We start from the raw sequence: 19,421 nt of genomic DNA on the forward strand, positions 1-19,421 counted from the left end.
TAAGAAACTGCCCACCAAACCAATCATTCAAAGAACAGTTCAATTAAATTTTCCTTCTTCCTTCTTTTATTTCCCCTCACTTTTTGCTTAGCCATGCAATCTTATTCTTTCCTTGCTCCCTTCTTTTTAAAGAAGCTGAGTTATCTTTCAAGAACAAATTCTATTGTAGCAGTGACCTCAAGGACTATGAGGCAGTAGATTAAAACCTAGTAGTCACTTAAAATACTGAGGATGATTTGAAAGAAGAGGTCAATTGTCTAATATTAATTCAGTAATAACTGGAGAGACATGATTCTTATTGCCTCCTTCCAGGCAGAACTATCTCGTGCCTCATGAAGTTCTTTGCCACTGTAAGATGGAGTAAAATAAAAACTGGATGGAGGTTAATTCTAACTCCAGGACTGACCCCCATATTCAGATTCTACCTAAAGATGTTTTTTGGGTTGGAAATTAGACTCAGGGATCAGGTAATTTCCATCCTTCCTTATTAGATAGCTGTTGCTGCAGACAAAATATGCCAACATTTAATGGCTTAAGACAACAACCATTAAGCTAACAATTCTCTAGGCCTCACCTGTGGTTCTGCTGCTCTGCGCTGGGCCTGACCTGTGGCTGTGGCTCCTGTCTCCCTAGTCTAGGATGGATTCCCTTTCTGTGGACCACAGCTGCCTACATAGACTTCAGCTTTTGGAGAAACTCATAAAGATGGTATAGCAAACGCTGTGGGTGCCCTGCCCAGACCCACAGGGTCCCTTTTGCTGGTTCCTGTGTCCATGCCCCTGTTCAGCAATGCTTTGCTGCTAAGGGGTGACCAGTCCTGAAATCCTCACCAGCACAGAGAACCGGAAGTTGCAGAGAGTGATATCCCCTGGGTGACATGTAGCCAAGAGTATAAAAACCCAGCTCTCTTACTTTGATGGAGATAAATTCTAAGGTGTAATTGATGCTCCAGAACCTCCCACAGGATGAGACTGAGGCTGGGAACTTGCCTGAAACTGCACCTTTGCTCAGCCTCTTCCCCTCCCCTGTCTTGCCTTCCTTGCTCCCTCCTGGGATTGTGCCCTTAATAGATCATTGGCTCATGCACTCTTATCTCAGGGTCTGCTTCCAGAGATCCCCACCTAAGAAAAACGGTCTAACCCACATGTTTTCAAACTGAGCAGAGAGCAGCTTGCTTGTGAGATCTGTGTAGTTTCCTGGGCTTTGGTACCAGCTCCAGCCTTTGCTGATTCTCTCTTCCCCCACCCACCTCTCCTTCTCTTTCTATTCTTCTTTCTCTTTTACTCTCCCTCTCTCTTCCTGCACTTGCCCTTCTGCTTCCCTTTCTCCTCTCCCTCCTCTCCTTCCTCCACTTAGTCCTCTTTTCCTCCCCTCCTCCTCCACTCTCCTTCCCATCTCTTTCCTCTAACCCTCCCCTTCTCCTCCTTTCCCTCCCATCTTCTCTCTCTTACCCCTCCACTCCATCTCTCTCCAGCTCATCATCCTCACCATCATCTTTATAATTATCATGATCTTCTCCACGGTCCCTTTCCTCTGAATCTTCTTCTTGTAATCATTTCTGTTTATTTTCACAAGTAAAGACTTGTGAACCAGCGATTTGGCAAAACACACACGTTTGGACTGACAGTTGTGAGGTAGCTGCTCCAAGGCATTTCCGTCAGCGGGAATGCCATCGCGGAGATTCATGGCCCGCGAAACGGAAGCACGGCGGCAGCAGCCCTGCTCCTCCAGACCAATTTCATTGGCGTTGCAGTTCACAGATCCACGAGGCTTGATTTATCGAAAGGGAGATCAACGTGAAAATACTGTCAGGCTTCTGGAGCTAGGAAGATATTTAGATCACTCCACTCACGTACATCATATTTACGAAAGGAAAAGGAAGTGGGTAGATTACAAATTAGAAGGACCTGAAAGGAAAACTCTGTCCTTTCCAAACTTAGTCTTTTAGGAACTTCCTTCCAAAAGGCTACGCTCAATGGTAAACACCTTATGTTTGGTTGAGTATACCTTCATTTCTGACTTTCAGACAGCTATTGGGGGGGTGGGGGGGGGGGGAAATGCTGCTTTCAGGAATTCTACGTGGGTTCATCCAGGTCTGCCCAGTACCATGCATCCCCTCCCCAGGACCCCACCTAAAGGAAACCGCCAAGTCCCACAGTTAAACCAATTGAGAGCTGGAAAAAGTCAGCAAAATCATTGTATTTCTCTATTTCTCTCTGTAGATAAAAAAATCTAAGGCCCACAAAGGCAAGGGTAATAGGGAGAATCCAAGAAATAGACTAAGGACCAGCACTAGTCTGAGAGCCAAGAATCCCAGGTCAGAGTCTCAGAGCTACTAAAAGTTTCCTTTGTGACCTCACTTTACCTTTTGAACCTCAGTGTGGTTGATCTCAAAAACAGCCACAGTGGTCCATACCTCTTTATATCAACACACTTTGCATGTGACTCTGCTGTGTCTCTTGTCAATATGTGGGCCTGTTTCCTGGCCCCTTCTTCTGGGCTGGTCTTGTGATTTGCTTTGGCCAATAGAATGCAGCAGATGTTATGGTATGCCAGTTTAGGACTTGGCCTCAGAGGCTTTGCACACTAAGGTTTTCTTACTTGGAACCCTGCCAGTCACCACATGGAAAGTTCAGGCCAGTCTTTGAGAAGATGACAGGCCACATGCGGCAGAGATGAGCCACCCAGCTGAGGCCATCCTAAACCAGTCATTTCCCAGCTGAGCAGAAGCTGCCCACAAATGTGCAAAGTTAGCCCAGCAAGACAATAAAAGCTGTCCAGTTATACTCATCCTAAATTTGTAACTCACAGTATCATAAGCTAAATACAGGATTATTATTTCGAGCCACAGTCTCAGGGTGGTGTGTTGTGTAGCCAAATTTAACTGACATACTTGGTTTTTTCATCTGTACAACAAAGGGATGAGACACATATCTATCTCATTTTTCAGGTATAGTTTTAAAAATCAAGTCCATGGAGGGTTAAGGCCTGGCGCCAAGCTATCCAACATAGTAGCCAGCAGTCACATGTGTCTATGTAAATGCAAACTCAATTAATTGAAATTAAATAAAAGTGAAAATTCAGTTCCTCAGTCACAATAGATGCATTTTGAGTGTTTACTAGTCACACAGGGCTAGTGGCCACTGTCCAGGAAGCACAGTCACAGAACATTCCCACCATCTCTCACAGGTGTGCTGGCCAGTGCCATTCTGGAGCCACCATGCAGGCCGGTGTCAGAGCTGAAATTACAGGCCAGACCTCTGGACCACCGCTCCAACGCTGCCTCCCCCACGGCATCCGGCTCCTCGGAGGCTACCCCTCATATTGCCTTTGAAAATTTCAAATCTATATTTTTAGTCTTCTGCTTTACCTAAAATATCTAAATCACCAAGGAGTCATGGAATTGACTGCAAACATGTTCAGTATTTTAGTAAGAGAGCGAGGACTGCAGCTCTTAACAAGGTAGGTGAAGTCTCCAGACTGATGCCAAGGCTTCCTTCCTTGGGGGGATTGCCCTAGTTTTTATTTTAAGCTTTTTTTTCAGTGTTGATAAGGTTGATAGCTAACTTTATCTGCATTCAACCCTTAACAAGGATTGATGGATTGATTTTTTTTTTCGTGTGTGTGTGTGTATACATAGGAGCTTTCCTCCCAATTCTCCTTCCACTTTTTCTTTTCCCATCTCCAATGCTCAGGGCTTCCTCTGACTTCAAAGAACTAAAAAAGACTCAGAGGAAAATGGGTATCTGACCTAATTAAGTGCGTAGATTGAGATTTTCATTCTTGGTTAATGAAAAATTCCCTTTTCTTCACAAGCCTTGTTCTGGTTTCCTGGATAAAGGGGACTTGGAGAACTGCCTTCATGCTACTCCTTGGAAAAGCGTTGCCCCTGCCAGAAGCTTGGGGCAGGGAGGGTACAGGAACTGATGGGACAGCAGAGGCAGGAGGGGGCCATTGAGGACAGTGGTCGAGGAACTGCAGTGCCTCAGTTTGAGTCCCAGTCTGGCTACCTTCTACCTCCAGTGGATTCCTAGTCTAATTACTTCATCTTTCTATGTTTCAGGTTTCACATTTGCAAAATGAGGATGGCAACTGTTCTTACCAGTAAAGAGTTTGATGATTGAATACAAGGAAGCCTGGAGAAAAGTGCCTGTCACCAAAAAGGGCTCAAGACAGTCACAGTGGACATGTCAGTGCCCCATGCAGGTCCTCGGGGACCTAAGGTACTGGTTGTGCACATGCATCCTCTGGCTTCCGTGTGCTTTGCTGCCAACAGCTTGCACCTGAAACCTTCTTCAGAGGCTGCCCTTGGCCCCCAGAGCCACTTTATCTGCACAGATGGGGAGTCCAAGTGCCAGGTGTTATCCCAAGCAGCTGGTTACTGATGGGGTCGGGAGTCAGGAAGCCCAGCACCCTTGCATCCAGACAGACAAACTATGAAGTGTTACCTACACTCCAGAGCTCCCCTCAGGACCAGGCTGAGGCTGGGGCCCTGTCTATAACTGCTTAGTTGCATAATTTCTTCTTCCTTTCTCTCCTGCTTCCCCACTTCCAGGTCCTCCTGAGAACAGTTCCTCCATAAGCCACTGGAACAGGAATCTTTATGTCAGGCTCTGCTTCTGGGGAACCAAACCTAAAACTGTAGTAACTATCATAATTTTATTATCATAACAATTTTTATTACTGCGGTCATATTTTAAAAAGTGATTTGGGCTCCCAAAGTAGATGATAATTTCTCCAAATGTGCAGAACTCAGCACTTTTCAAAGCACACTCACTTTTCCCTGTTTCAGTACATTGTTCTTACTGGACCCTCTGGGGAGAAAAATTCAGTGAAAAATCTGATCCATCCTCTTTTCTCTTCCCACTGCCAGCTCCTTCCAGCATGGCTAGGACCTCCTCTGCATCAGTACAGATATACCAGCTGATGTAACTGGGCTTGATCCTCCCCCAGTTCTCTTGCAATTTCCAACTCCTGGGCCCTGGGCTGCACACACGCCAACGTGGCTTACCCTTAGTAGGACAAACCCTAAAAACAGACTCCTACAGACCCTGGAGAGCAGAGGTTCTCAATCTCAGGCCTACTTGGAAATCTCTTGGAGGGCTTATTACTACCCACATTTCTGGACCTTACTCTTTTGAGATTCAGTGGGTTGGAAGGGAGCTCATGAACTAGCATATCTAACAAACTCCTAGGTGACGCTGCTGCAGCTATCACGCATATCCAACTGGAGTAGCATTGGCCTCAAAGACCCTCAGCTCCTTGTGGAGGAACACAGCTGGAGGGGGCCAGAAAGGGATTGTTTCTGTGCAGGGCCCAAAACAGGGCAATATTATTTCTGGGCAGGCAAGAACATCTACTGTCATGTCAGGGATATATAAAAGGCAGGGTTTGCAAGATGGCAAAAGCATAGTGTATTCATTTCCTGTTGCTCCTGTAACAAATGACCAACCAACAGCAGCTGAAAGCAGCATAAATATATGGCATTACAGTTCTGGAGGTCTGCAGTCTGAAATGAGCCTAAAGCCCAAGGCTTCGTTAAAGAACCCATTCCTTGTCTTCTCCAGCTTCTAGAGGCTGCCCACATTCCTTGGCTCCTGGCCACATCACTCTGACCTCTGCTTGCATTATCATATCTCCTACTCTAACCCTACTTCCCTCTTACAAAGATGCTTGTGATTACACTGAGTCCACCCAAATAATCTCCCCTTCTTAGGAATAATCTGCCCCATCTCAAGATCCTTAATTTATTCATATCTGTAAAGTTCCTTTTGCCATTTTAGGTAACATTCTTATGTTCCAGGGAGAAGGACATGGGCATCTTTTGGAGCTTTGGAGCTATTATAAACACGGTCTCACCTCTTTCTTTAGAAAGCGACATATCTTTCCTCCAAATGCTTCCAGACACCAGGCCATACTCCACCCACCGCCTAACTATGTCTATGGCTGACAGAACTTGGAGGTCCTGATGGCTCCCTGCTTTCCATTCCTCCCTCTACCTCACTGATTATGGTATTTCTCCTTACTTATAAAAGCCCTATTCTTTTCCCTTTTTTCCTAAGGCTCCCCCAGTTCTCTCCACCCAGAAGTTATGATCAGAGGCATCACTGCAAACATATTAATTCTCTCCTAGCTTCATCTGTCATGATTTTGAAGCTGTGCTTAGCTGCAAGTTGTTCAAGGAGGAGACCATGGGCTCTTCTTGTTCCTTTGCTTTCTTTCCAACCCAGCGTAGACATAGTAGGTCCAAGTGGCTAATAAATACTTGGGGATGGAAATGCTATTAGATGAGTGTTATGTGGTTTCCTTTTCTTGCCTGATGTTCCTAAGTGACTGCTGTTTTTCAGGTAGCTTGAGGTACTCACTCCATGATGTGCTAATTGCAAAATGGTTCTCTTCTTTCCTGATTTGTATCTACAATCTTTGTAATCTGCCCTTGTCATTTCATTGCCATAGGCCCAGACTGAACAAGAGTCCTATTTTTGTAAAAGAAATATACGAAACATCTACATTTCTATAGACATTTCTACATATGAAATGTCTCATCTCTGTAAGAGAGACATTTCCAGTCTGCAAATGTCTCTCAGGTGGCTACCAGAATACATTCAAAATTGGAAAAAAAAATTACTTTCCATTTCAGACTTCCAGCATAGTTTGTAATACTAGATTTGACTGGAAGGGATCATAAGAAGACCTTGTGGGATGCTGTTATCTGGGTGCTGGTTGCACTGAGTGGGTTTAGTTGGTAAAAACTTCATTGAATTGTACACTTGAGATTTTACCTTTTTCTGTAGGTATACTGTACTTTAATTAAAAGTTAAAATAAAGGTCTGGCATGGTGGCTCATGCCTGTAATCCCAGCACTTTGGGAGGCTGAGGTGGGTAGATCATGAAGTCAGGAGTTCAAGACCAGCCTGGCCAAGATGGTGAAACCCCATCTCTACGAAAAATACAAAAATTAACCAGGTGTGGTGGCGGGAACCTGTAATCCCAGCTACTCGAGAGGCTGAGGCGGGGGAATTGCTTGACCCGGGAGGTGGAGGTAGCAGTGAGCTGAGATCGTGCCACTGCACTCCAGCCTGGGAGACAGAGCAAGACTCCATCTCAAAAAAAAAATAAAAATAAAAATAGTTAAAATAAAATGAGGCAAAATGAGGCTCTTGTTCAATTTGAACCTATGACAATGACATGATACAAACTGAAGGATGTTATGAATTCAACTCTCTACTCCAAAGCCTAAGATAAAAGAGAGAGTTAGGCACTCGCCAATCACCCATAGTTTCCTTTCATCCCCATTGTCCTGCACTTGACCCATTATCTTAATTGCTTGTTTCCTCCAGGTGTCTGAGTGGGCCAAATATTAAAGAATGTCTCTTGTCAAGGCATGTTATGGAAGCACCTTCAACTTAGATTATTGGTTCGTGTTCACTCATCTCAAGTTTCTAGCTCTTTCTCTTTTAACTATTTTGGCAGTAACAATTGGGTCACTCTACCAGAGTGTGAAGTAGAAAGGAAGCTTCCCAGTGAGGGATCTCACCTCCCAGCTGTCTTTGCATCCAGGTATGACCAAATGACCAGGTCTCTCCCACAGACAGTGAGTGGAAGTGATGAGTGTCTCTTCTTTTTCAGGTCTTAGATTAAGAAGCAATTGGGGCTGATCTACAACAAATCCAAGGCCCAAGCTATGAAGGCTGGACAGAATCTGGGGTCATGAATCCATATGCAATGAACAGCCTTCTGCTGATGGGAACACCCAAATTGGACTCTTAGGTGAGTAAGCAATAACATTCTATTTTGACAAGCCACTGAAATATATTCATTTCTACTGCTAGAGTTACCCTGATTAATATGCTATTGCATCCTATGGTTATTCATGCATTCACTCATTCAATAAATATTCATGAAATCCTCTCACATGTAAGGCACTGTGCCAGCTTTCTGCCTTCAAGGATCTCATACACTGGCTTAAAAATAAGGGCAGGCTACTAATGTTTGTTTGCCTTATTATGTGGCAGACTATGCATAAGTTACTTTACATAAGGTAAAACATTTGATCATCACATGAATTTTACAATATAGGCATGATCATCCCTAACTTATTAATAAAGAATTTAAGGCTCACAAAGCCTGAGAAACTAGAAATTGTTTTACTTACACCTGTGTTTTCCCAGTACATAATACTGCTTCCTAGAAGGGGGGTAAGACGCATGCATAAAAACTGTTGGACAAATTATTGAGGATTAAATGGCATAAGAAAGTAATGCTTAAAAGCTATGGATGTTCACACACCACTAGCTATTTCGATATCACAGTCACACTTACCCCAGGCAACACTGTCCACGGCCTTATCGACTTCTATCTGTGTTCTGGTTGAGCCCCATCCTTGACTTCTCTGACGATGAAGCTTTTGGGGTCAGAAAGGTCCATATTAGCCACCAAAGTGTGACGTGGCAAAAAGCACCAAGTATAAGGACTCAATACATCAGAAACTGCTACGTTCTTGCTGCACATAGGAGACTCTTCCATGTGTTGCTTTCCTAAAATTCACTTTCTCTCGCTACAGAAGCATCTTGGTAAAGCCTGTCCTCCCTTCCTCCCAGAATATGGGGAGTTGGATGAGACGGCATCGAAAATGTGTAAAACCATAGAAAGTATACATCAGTTTTGTTAATTATCCTCATTCATTCACTCAACAAATAATAATTCAACACCTCCTCTCTTTCTGATGATATGCTCGAATTTTCTCTATATCTTAATTAAATTTTGGGCACAATCTACTCAGAAATATTCTCAGAATCCTAACTTGGCTGTAAAATCAGAGGCTTGGCATAGCCTTAGATGTAAATACCAAGGGGAAAAGAAAATCGCATGCAGTTAACAGTACAAAAAATCTTCAGATCTGAGATGCTTCACCATGTTTGGATTAGAGTTTGGCAGAAGTGGACAACCCATGGACTTCCAGGCTCCCTGTTTTAGTTAAAAGAGATACAAATTGCTTCCTCAGTGCATCTTCTCAGGGGAGCCTCCAAGATAAAATGCTGAGAACACATGAATTCATCTCCAAGCAGAAACCTGAGGCAGATGCCATTATTTTTTTTTTCATGTCATTTTAATGGGCTTGCTTTAAAAAGGCAGTGGTATGTTTGTGCTGGGGCCCTTGGTATTTTACATTGGTTTCCATAATGACACTATGATTGCAGAATATGCTGACCAAGAACCAAATGTTATTTACATATTTAAGGTTCCATTTTGCACAGTTACCCACCCTTCTCTTTTATATACACCTTTGCTTTTTGACCGGCTCAGAAAAAGATTTCTGTTTTATTCACTTGAGAGTCAACAAATATTTGTTTGAGCACCTATTAAGTGCCAGGCACTGAGCAGGGCCCTGGGGAAAACTGTGATATGCAGACAGGAGTCATTGCTCCTGCCGCATAAGGAGCTTGACTTTGAGGCTGCCAAAGATGCTCCTCTATCCTTTAATTTGTCCATGATCTTCCTAGGCAATGGACTCCTTGAAGACAGTCTAAGTTCTACCTATTGCAATGTCCCTAGTGAGAACTACAGTGCCTGGCTTGTGGTGTGGGTTTGGTGCTGAGCACATACGTTTTGAATGAATAACTGAATGTTTAACAGGATAGTTTGCCTGAATGTTATAAAGGAACAATCTACTTTATATTTCATACAAATAGCCTCAATTTTGTTGCCAAGAGCCTAGAGATAAAGCATAAAAGGACTGAAATACTCTTCCAAAAACTCTTATTTCTGTTCTACAAGGGAAAAGGCATTTGTCTATTTATTCATTCAACAAATACTTATTGACTGTCTACTATATGCCAAGAGTGTTCTAGGTCTAAGGCAGACAAGCCTATGCAAGGGCAGAGCTAACCCACATTTAAGTAGGAAGGATAGGCTATAAATAACTAAATCAACAAATAAACAATGCAATGTTCTGACAGTGATAAGTAGTACTATTTAATATATAAAAAAACGAAGAGTTCTGATCACTATTGAATCACAACAAATCACCCCAGAAGTAAATGGCATCCAATAACCAGTTTATTTTGCTCACAGATTGTGTAGGGCCAAAATTTGGACAAAGCACATTGAGACTAGATTGTCCCTATCACAATATCCAGAGTCTCAGCTGGGAAGATTCTAAGGCTGGGGTGCTTGACCCCTGGGGGCTGGAATCATCCATCGGAAGGCCTCTCATACACATCTGGTGGTGATGCAACTGGACATACATGGAGAGTGCTGACTGGAACATCTCCATGTGACCTTGCTATGTAGTCTGGGCTTCCTTCAAGCATGGCGGCCTCAGGGTAGCCTATTTTCATACATGCTGGTTCAGAGTTCCAAAAGCAAGAGTCCCAACAAGCAATGCAGGGGCTCTATGCCTTTAACAGCTGGACATCGTAAGTTACGGGAGTTACGCAGTGTCATTTCTGCTGCATTTCATTGGTGTCAACAGTCTTCAAGGTTAGCTCAGATTCAAGGTGTGAGGACTTGGACTCTATCATGGTTTAAAACTACCACACAGTCTTATGTGACCAGGAAGTTAGAGAAGGTTACTCGCAAAAGGTCAATTTTGACCTAAGATGTAAGTGACAAGAAAGCCATCCATATAACAATATAGAGGAAATAATTTTCAAACAGAGAATATCATATGCAAAGATCCTCAGATAAAACAATCTGGGATGGGAAGCCTTGCCTTTAGTGAGCTTCAGGCTCATTTGCACACGGCCCCCAGTGTGGAGACAATGCCAGCCAACCAACCACTGAGGGACAATCTGGGATTATCAAGCTCATGTTTACTCAGGCTCTGAGCCTGGATGGGCTATTCCATAATTCTAGAATATTCATGGTAGGAGAGCAAAGGCTCACTGTCCTTGTAAAAAAGGTTTCAACTGCATCTCCCCTGAAGTGATAATTCTTGTGTACCTTTATATCCAAGAAGAGGAAACAAAATAACTAGGGTTCTGTCAGACTTGTGCAAAGGTCAGGTCTCCTAAAGATACATTAGGAGACAGGCCAGCCTGGCAGCTTCTCAATGCTCCAATCTAAAAGATGCAGCAAAACATTTCTAGAAATAGAATTGTTTTAAAAATCAATGCCACAACTTTATTTAGCAGAATTCCTCGATGGAGAGAGAAGCATCCTTCCCCTGTGATGTCTCTCTCAAGGAGAGGGGAGACCATCAGCGTGACCCTCCGGGCCTTTCTCGCCAAGGTAAGGGGAACATTTTTGGAGCAAGAACTGGCATTGCCTAACCCAGCCCCTTCTTCTCTGTCTTTGTTGGAATCGAACTGCTTACAAGAAGCAAGCATTTGCTCAACCCATTGTAGTAGGAAGGTCTAACTCAGTCCATCCGACCATGTCTGAGATTAAATCTCAGTCTGAGTCTCTGTAACCAGAAACCCACTTTCCCACAGATATAAGCCATGCCCTCCAATATCAGCTTCATTTTAGGAAACCCATCTCTGTCTGCAGTGTTTAAGTCTTACTTCTCAGTTGTTTCAGAACTTGAGAGGAAATGAGAGATACTCTTTATTGGCTGCATCCTGAAAAACTGCATCAACCAGAGGACTAGTCCAGGAACCTCAAGGAACATAGAGGAAGTGTCGTTGATGGGTCACAATAACAAACAGAAAAGCTTGGGATGTGTCTGCAACATGGGCCATGGCACATTCTTGTGAACAGAGCAAGTTGCAGATATCTGTGTTGGTCACGGGACTTGGCTTTATATGGCTTTTTCACTTTGCAGTTGGGCCCTTAGCTACTATGATGTAGGCAGGGAGCTTGAAGTCTAAAGTGTCAGCTTCAGCAAACTATCGCAAGAACAGAAAACCAAACACCGCATGTTCTCACTCATAGGTGGGGATTGAACAACAAGAACACATGGACATAGGGTGGGGAACATCACACACCGGGGCCTGTTGTGGGGTGGGGGGAGGAGGGAGGGATAGCATTAGGAGATATACCTAATGTAAATGACGAATTAATGAGTGCAGCAAACCAAAATGGCACATGTATACATATGTAACAAACCTGCATATTGTGCACATGTACCCTAGAACATAAAGTATAATAAGAAAACTAAATAAATAAAAACTAAAGTGCCAGCTTCACAGGCTTTCACCCTTGTGGAGGCTTTGTCCATAGGTGAAGGTGTATTTGTGGAGGCAAGGCTGTGAGCAAAAGTGAGTGCTCCAGCGAAGATGCTGACCTTTGGTTTCTCCAAGGCACAAGCTTAATTATATGCCAGGTGGCCAGTGAGCATCAACCAATAGAAGGGGTCCAGACAAGCAAATGCTCTTCTGGCCTTTGCAAGGAGGAGTCCCAGTAAAGGCATGGGTTACGTGGTGTCCTTGGGAAATTTTGAAGGTTCTATGGTGCAGGCTACTGCAGCTTGTTTTCATAAAGCATCTGTGCTGACCTCAGCATGCATGTAAGGGCCACTTGGGGTAGAGTACTTCGATGACTGCAGTCCAGTAACAAGCCATGGTCACTATGTCAGTTATATGTTGCTATGTAAAAAACTTGAAAACCTTATGGCTTAATAGCTGCTTATTATTTTTCATGAGTTTACAGATTGGATGGACAGTTCTGCTGATCTGGGCTTAGCTTGGCTGAGCTCGGCTCAGCTTGCTCATGTGTCCATCTGTGGGCTAACTGGTCAGTTAGGATGGCCTTAGCTGGATGACTTGTCTCTGCTCCACGTGTTTCTTGGAGGTCTTCAGCAGGGTAGCCTGGGCTTGTTCTCACAATAGTAGCAGAGATTAAAGAGAGGAAGTAAAAATGTACAAATGCTTTTTACAGTCCCTCTTTGCATTCCATTTGCTTACTGTACAATTGGCCAAAGCAAATTGCACGGCCAAGTGCAGAATCAACGTAAGCATTTAATGCAATCAAGCTACTTCTGCCACTAACCTGCGTTTTAAGGTGGTAGGACGTGTTAGCTGTAGGGCTGTGGCTGTGTTGAATGGGAGGCTGGCTAGGGCTAGAGTGAATAACTGAAGATAACCAAGGAGAGACTGAGCACCTTCACCAGTCGCCTTCCCCTCTGCCATTTCTCCTTACAACAGGCTTCAATACGGACACAATGTTTACGGAATACCATGCTGAAGGTAAGATGTTACGAGCTTACCTCAGTGCCTACACCACTTCATCCAGTCCTGGCTCTCCTCTGTGCCTGAATCCAACACAGAGTCATGAAATTCCCAGGTACATGACTGAGAGCAAAGGTTTTGGAGAGGGCACAGCCTGAATCCTGTGCCAGTTCCAACCTAACTGAACTAATGCCTTCAAGTTCACTTTCCTCATTTTTAAAAAGGGGGAGGAGGGAAAGCACTCCCTCCCTGTCAGAAAGACATTGGACAATAGACAACACAGGGCACTGAGTAAATGCTCAATAAATTATAGCATTTACCATTATTATTACTGTCTAAGAGGACAATGTAAATTTCCTCCAGAGTGGACAGAGTGAGAAAGGAGTAGGGCAAAGCAACTCCATTAGCAGTGACAGATATTAATGGAGCAGATTCATCCACAGTAGAAAGGGCTTGATGTATATTTATGCAAACAGCCTCTACTGGGATGTAGAAAGAAACACTGTTCTCAGGAGGGAGAAGAAGGCTTGTATTTGGCTGATAATAGCTCATGAGAGAAGCTGATTGGTTGATTTGAGATGGGTACTGCCCTGCCCCCGACTTTCCAACCCTCTAATGTCATGCCCCCCAGGAGAACTTTGATGAAAAAGACCACAGGGATTGGGTCTTTAGGTCTGGGGCATCTAAGGAGTAATGATACTCTAGGTTCACTTTTTTCTTAATTGTGAAAAGCTGAGGCCAAAAGACCTGAGCAGTCACAGAAAGTAGATACACAGCTTCTGATATTGGATAGGACTTATGTCAATCCCATTAATAAATGACACAGGGATTTGATTATATGGCTACCACAAATAAGTATGTATGTTATGCCTGCATGAGGCCAGGAGGAGCCATTCACCATAATAGTCTATAGAAACAGTGCTCCCAGGCTTCATGTGGTGCACAAACCACACAACTACACATGGTTGCCCTGATTAGGTAGAAAAATGTAAATTATAGAGCTAGTGTGGAAATTCTCAGACACCTGTTGGTATCAGCCCTTTGTCTTTGAAACATTAACAACTTTCTCCAGACTAGACCTAATGGCAAACCTGATGCAAAATTTGGGACGGTCAATTTGCCTTCCTGAGAATTAGGACGGACCTGAAATTGTGTATGATCTCTCATCCTCTTGGTGTTTCCATCCTGGTTTGGTTCCTATCACAGCGAAAAGAAACTGTCACTCTTTACCTTCAAAGTTGTACCATTTGGTTTTATTGCTGCTGTTGATGCTCCAATTGTACTCTAAAGTTTTAGAAATCCATTTATTATTTACATAAATGAATCGTGGACCGGCGCTGTGGCTCATGCCTGTAATTCCAGCACTTTAGGAGGCTAAGGCAGGTGGATCACCTGAAGTTAGGAGTTTGAGAGCAGCCTGTCCAATTTGGTGAAACCCCATCTCTACTAAAAATGCAAAAAAATACCTGGGCGTGGTAGTAGGCACCTGTAATCTCAGTTGCTTGGGAGGCTGAAGCAGAAGAATTGCTTGAACCCGGGGGCGGAGGTTGCAGTGAGCTGAGATCGCGCCACTGCATTCCAGCCTGGGGAACGAGAGCAAAACTCTGTTTCAAAAACAAACAAACAAACAAATATGTGTGTGTGTGTGTGTGTGTGTGTGTGTGTGTGTGTGTGTGTGTGTATAAATGAATCATGAACAGTGTTGAACCTCAATGCTTAGAAAACATGTATCCCAAAGTCCTTTGTGAATCTACGCATTTTCAAACACTACTGAAGCTACAATTCTCAGACTGGATGGGGAGGGTGTAAGCTCCATGCCCCCCAGAGAGTTTTCTTGGAACCTTGAAGAACTGTGAACTCTACAGTTTAAGAAAGCGTATTCAACAAAAACCAGTAGTATTTGTAATAAAAGTCTTAGAACACAGAGGTCAGCGAAAACCTTAACTGGTGGGAATAGAGAGAAAACAAACTGAGATAGCATTTTAGAAGACATAAGTTAAAAAAAGAAAAGTTTGAGGAACTGTCTACTGAAACATGTAATTTTTCCCATAACAGACAGTAAATTATAACTGAAAATTGTAAGTGACGCTTTCAGACTCTTGAATATTCCATAAGTATAGGACTAAAGTCACAGATATGAACTTCTGTTGAATAAGGTATTTCACTCTGTAATTTATGTGAAACTTTGACTTTCTTAAAAAGAACTGCCTCCTACATATCGTTCATTCTCTTCACTTTCATTGACATTCCGGCAGCCAAATTTCTTGGAGGAGGAGCCATTTTAAGGGAGAAGCAAAGCTATTGTTTTGTTGAATTGCAGTCTTATTTATTTCTGTTTTTTATTTTTTAAAATTTTATGGTATGTGTTTTTCTTCTTTTTTATTTTTTATTTCCATAGGTTTTTGGGGAACAAGTGGTGTTTGGTTACATGAGTAAGTTCTTTAACAGTGACCTGTGAGATTTTTGTGCAGCCATCACCTGAGCAATATACACCATATTCAATTTGTAGTCTTCTGAGTTGCAATATTATTTAGATGTCTCTATGTTCCAAGGAGAAAACTCCAAACACACAGGCATAAATAATACCAGAATTTACTAGATTAAGCATCTGTAACGTCCAGGGCTTGATCCAGCTGTCATGAGGGTTGTGGCATTTTTCTTCTGTGATTATTTTGTTCTGTCCTTCCCTGCACATTTGCCTTGTTTTCAGGCTATCTTCCCTCTTGGTATCAAGAAGGCAGTCAGCAGTTCTGAGGAATTCCATCCACTTCCTTGTTCATATCCAGAAGTGAGACAGAGTTAGTCTTGATCTATGCATTTCACTCTGACTCTGATAGACTAATTGCAAAAATGGTTCCAACACTCCACCCCTCCCTGATACCATGTCCTTTGCCATGTGAACTTGTGGTTCCTCTTACCATGAAACAGGGTCTATTTTTCCACTTCTTGAATCTGGGATGCCCTCGTAACTTGCTTTGGCCAATAGAATATGATGGAAATGACAACATACTAGTTCTGAGCTTAGGCCTCAAGAGAATTGCACATTTTCACTCTGTCTTAGAGTTTTTCCTTCATCATAAGCACAAGCCCTAGCTACCCTGATGTGGAATGAGAGACTACATGGAGCAGAGATAAACCACCTCAACTCGGTCTAACCCAGGCCAACCTGTAGACAGTCAACCTCAAAACACATGAGAGCCCAGCCTGGGAGAGCAGAGCTACTTCCTGATCTGCAGCTGACCACAGACATCTAAGTAAGCCCAACTGAGATCAGAAGAATCACACAGCTGACTTACAGAGTCATGAGTTGTAACAAATGCTTATTGTTTAAAGCAACTGAGTTTTTGAGTAGTTTGTTGCATAGCAACTATCTAACTGATGCATAGGTCTTTTAAGGCTGCCTTGATTGCATTATTTTAAGTCACCGGCTCACTTCTAAACCAAATGCTTGGACCTAATCCAAGCAATGCCCACTTGAGCTGTAATGGGGAAGTGGAAGTGGAAGGAGGAACCTGAATGAATATCAAGAATTATTAAGATGAGGATGGGAGAAAACTGGGGATGGTACAATCACTGTGGACAAATGGCCTGACTACTACTATCACTTCATAAGAGTTCCTAGGTGAAGGATGATGGGATAATATGAGAATGACAGAGTAGCCACACTGGATTAAGTGACTCCGACCCAAAAGCCAGCTTCACAGCACACTCAGATTAAATGTCTTGTCTCAACAAAAGTAAAAACTACCAACTACCCTGAAATTTCAGGTTGCTTGAAAATTCTTGAAACGACAAGGTCAAATCCACCAGCATCAATGTTTTAAGTACTAACGGTTTCTTATACTCCATATAAAAAATATTGAGACCAAATCCTACGCCTTCTAAGCTCAGAAAGCCTTCAAAAAAGAGAGACTCCTGTACTAAGTAGGGCATGTTTTCCCATGAGGATCCAGCGTAGGCATTTAAGGCCCATAACTAACACATATTTTTTTTTTTCCTGGATGCTTTCTGTAATAAGGGATTCCTCTTGCAATACATATCAATGTAATGAATGTAATGAAACCACTTGGTAACTGCTTGGAAACACCATCGAATGTTGTTTCAATATGTTTTTTAACATTTATATTCCAATTTTCTTTAAAGTAACTGAGACAGGATTGAGAACATCCTAGAAAAAAAAAAGAAAAATAAAAAGAAAGTGCGTGCATTAGAAGCATACTAACCTAACAGGTATAAATAGCATAAAAGAATCATCCAGGCTGGGCACAGTGGCTCATACCTGTAATCCCAGCCCTTTGGCAGGCCAAGTTGGGGGGATCATGAGGTCAGGAGATTGAGACCATCCTGGCCAACATGGTGAAACCCCATTGCTATTAAAAATACAAAAATTAGCTGGGCTTGGTGGCGCGTGCCTGTAATCCCAGTTACTCAGGAGGCTGAGGCAGGAGAATTGCTTGAACCAGGGAGTCGGAGGTTGCTGTGAGCCGAGATTGTACCACTGCACTTCAGCCTGGCAACAGAACGATACTCCATCAAAAAAAAAAAAAAAAAATCATCCAGTACAAAACAGTATTGGAAGCTGGACTTCAAAGGGCAAATAGCTACCATTAAGAGAAAGGAAACAGCATTACCTTCCAATGGGGAAGAGATGCTTCTGGTAGCAAACATCTCGTATATTGCATTTCCTTTTTTGAATCTCCCTTCTGATCTTGAGAGAAAAAGCACTACAGAATGTGTGTGCTGGGAGAAGTGATCTGCAGTCCTAAAACAATGTAATAGCATTTTAAAAATAGTATTTGTAAGTAGTCAGGTTTTATTACTAGACAGCATATCAAAGTTTAGGGGAAGCCCCTGGTAACTGATAAAAGAAGGCAACTCCAAGGAATTTTCACATGAAAATTGACCAGATAGATTGGACAAGATTTAACATCAAATGTTATGTGCAAATTTAAGGACTCATCCATAAAAACTAAGGAAAACTGGATTATATTAAACAGCTGTGAAAAACAGGAAAATGTGAATAAAGGTTTTGGTATCTTGAACATTTTCCTATAACTTGACATTTATTTAAGGAGATCTGAGTAGACTGTTGTGGTACATTCATAGTATTCCTGGCCCCAGTTGACCACATCTGCCTATATCCATGCACTTAAGTATCACGCTACCAGGCGACTCTGTGCCTGACCATGCGATTCCCTTTGGCCAAGGAGGCAGAAGCAAATTTGACAAAAGCAGAGGCTTGAAAAGTGCTTGTTTTCTCCTTCTTCCCTGGGTTCCTGTCACCGTGATGTTTGCAAGCTCAGGCTAGCTTGTTGTAGCCACGTGAAGCAGAATGAAATCATCCCACCCCAGCAGCGTTTAAACTCCCAAGAATACTGCATCTATAGAATCTGTGAGAAGGCAAATCCTTAAAGAGAAGGCAAATCTTTAAAGAATCTGTGAGAAGGCAAATCTTTAAAGGGCCTTTTGTCTGACCTCATTTCTGGTACCAAAATCTGTAATAGTTATTTCTTGCTGCATAATAAATTGCCCTAAAATATAAGGGCTTAGAAAACAACAAACATTCAGAAATCTGGGTGTATCTTAACAGGGTGGTTCTGCTTTGGGGTCTCTCAAGAAGTCGAAGTCAAGATGTTAGCTGAAGCTGCAGTCAGCAGAAGGATCCCTGGGTCTGAGCATCTACTTCCGGGGGGGGCTTGCTCTCAGGACTGACATTAGGAGACCTCAGGTCCTTGCTGGCTCTTAGCAGAGGCCTCCATTCTATACCCCACCCCTTGGATCTCTCTATAGGATGGCTTGTGCATTGAGTGGCTTCCCAACATGACCACTGGCTTCCCATAGAGCAAGTTATCCAACAGAGCAACTCAGAAGCTATAATGTCTTTTATGACCTAGTCACTAAGTCACACACCACCATTTGTGCAATATTTTATTGGTTTCATAGGTCAGCTCATTCAGTGTGCAGGAAATCACACAGTGGTTTGAATACCAGAACATGGAGATTACTGGAGGCCATCGTAGGGGCTGCTTGATGATTTTGTAAATTTAGACTTTCAAGGATGTACTCCGAAAGCTGTATGTTTCCTTCTAGATAACACTCTTGCATTATCTGAATATCTCTTAGGCCTTACCAGCGTGCAGCTCCCAGAGGCCGCTACTTCAACAGTTTGTTCTAAAGTCCATGGACTCATTGGCTACCACAGCCAAATAGCAGGATTCAGCTCACACCTGTTCTGTATCTCTCTAGCAGGCACCAGAGTTGGCAGGGGTTGGTCTTATCTCGTCTCACATTCCGTTCTTTCTAACTTCT

The 19,421-nt window shown here is 43.0% G+C and overlaps 1 long non-coding RNA gene across 1 annotated transcript; it reads right to left on the reverse strand.

The window, feature by feature from the left end:
* Positions 1–17,243: 17,243 nt before the first annotated feature.
* LOC135965600 (uncharacterized) lies at positions 17,244–17,874 on the reverse strand. The gene is made up of 2 exons (XR_010578567.2): positions 17,744–17,874; positions 17,244–17,280 (listed from the first exon to the last, which is right to left on the reverse strand). It is a non-coding gene; the product is annotated as an uncharacterized lncRNA (long non-coding RNA).
* Positions 17,875–19,421: the final 1,547 nt, after the last annotated feature.

The sequence above is a fragment of the Macaca fascicularis genome, chromosome 10 (assembly GCF_037993035.2).
Source record: "Macaca fascicularis isolate 582-1 chromosome 10, T2T-MFA8v1.1".
NCBI lineage: Eukaryota > Metazoa > Chordata > Mammalia > Primates > Cercopithecidae > Macaca > Macaca fascicularis.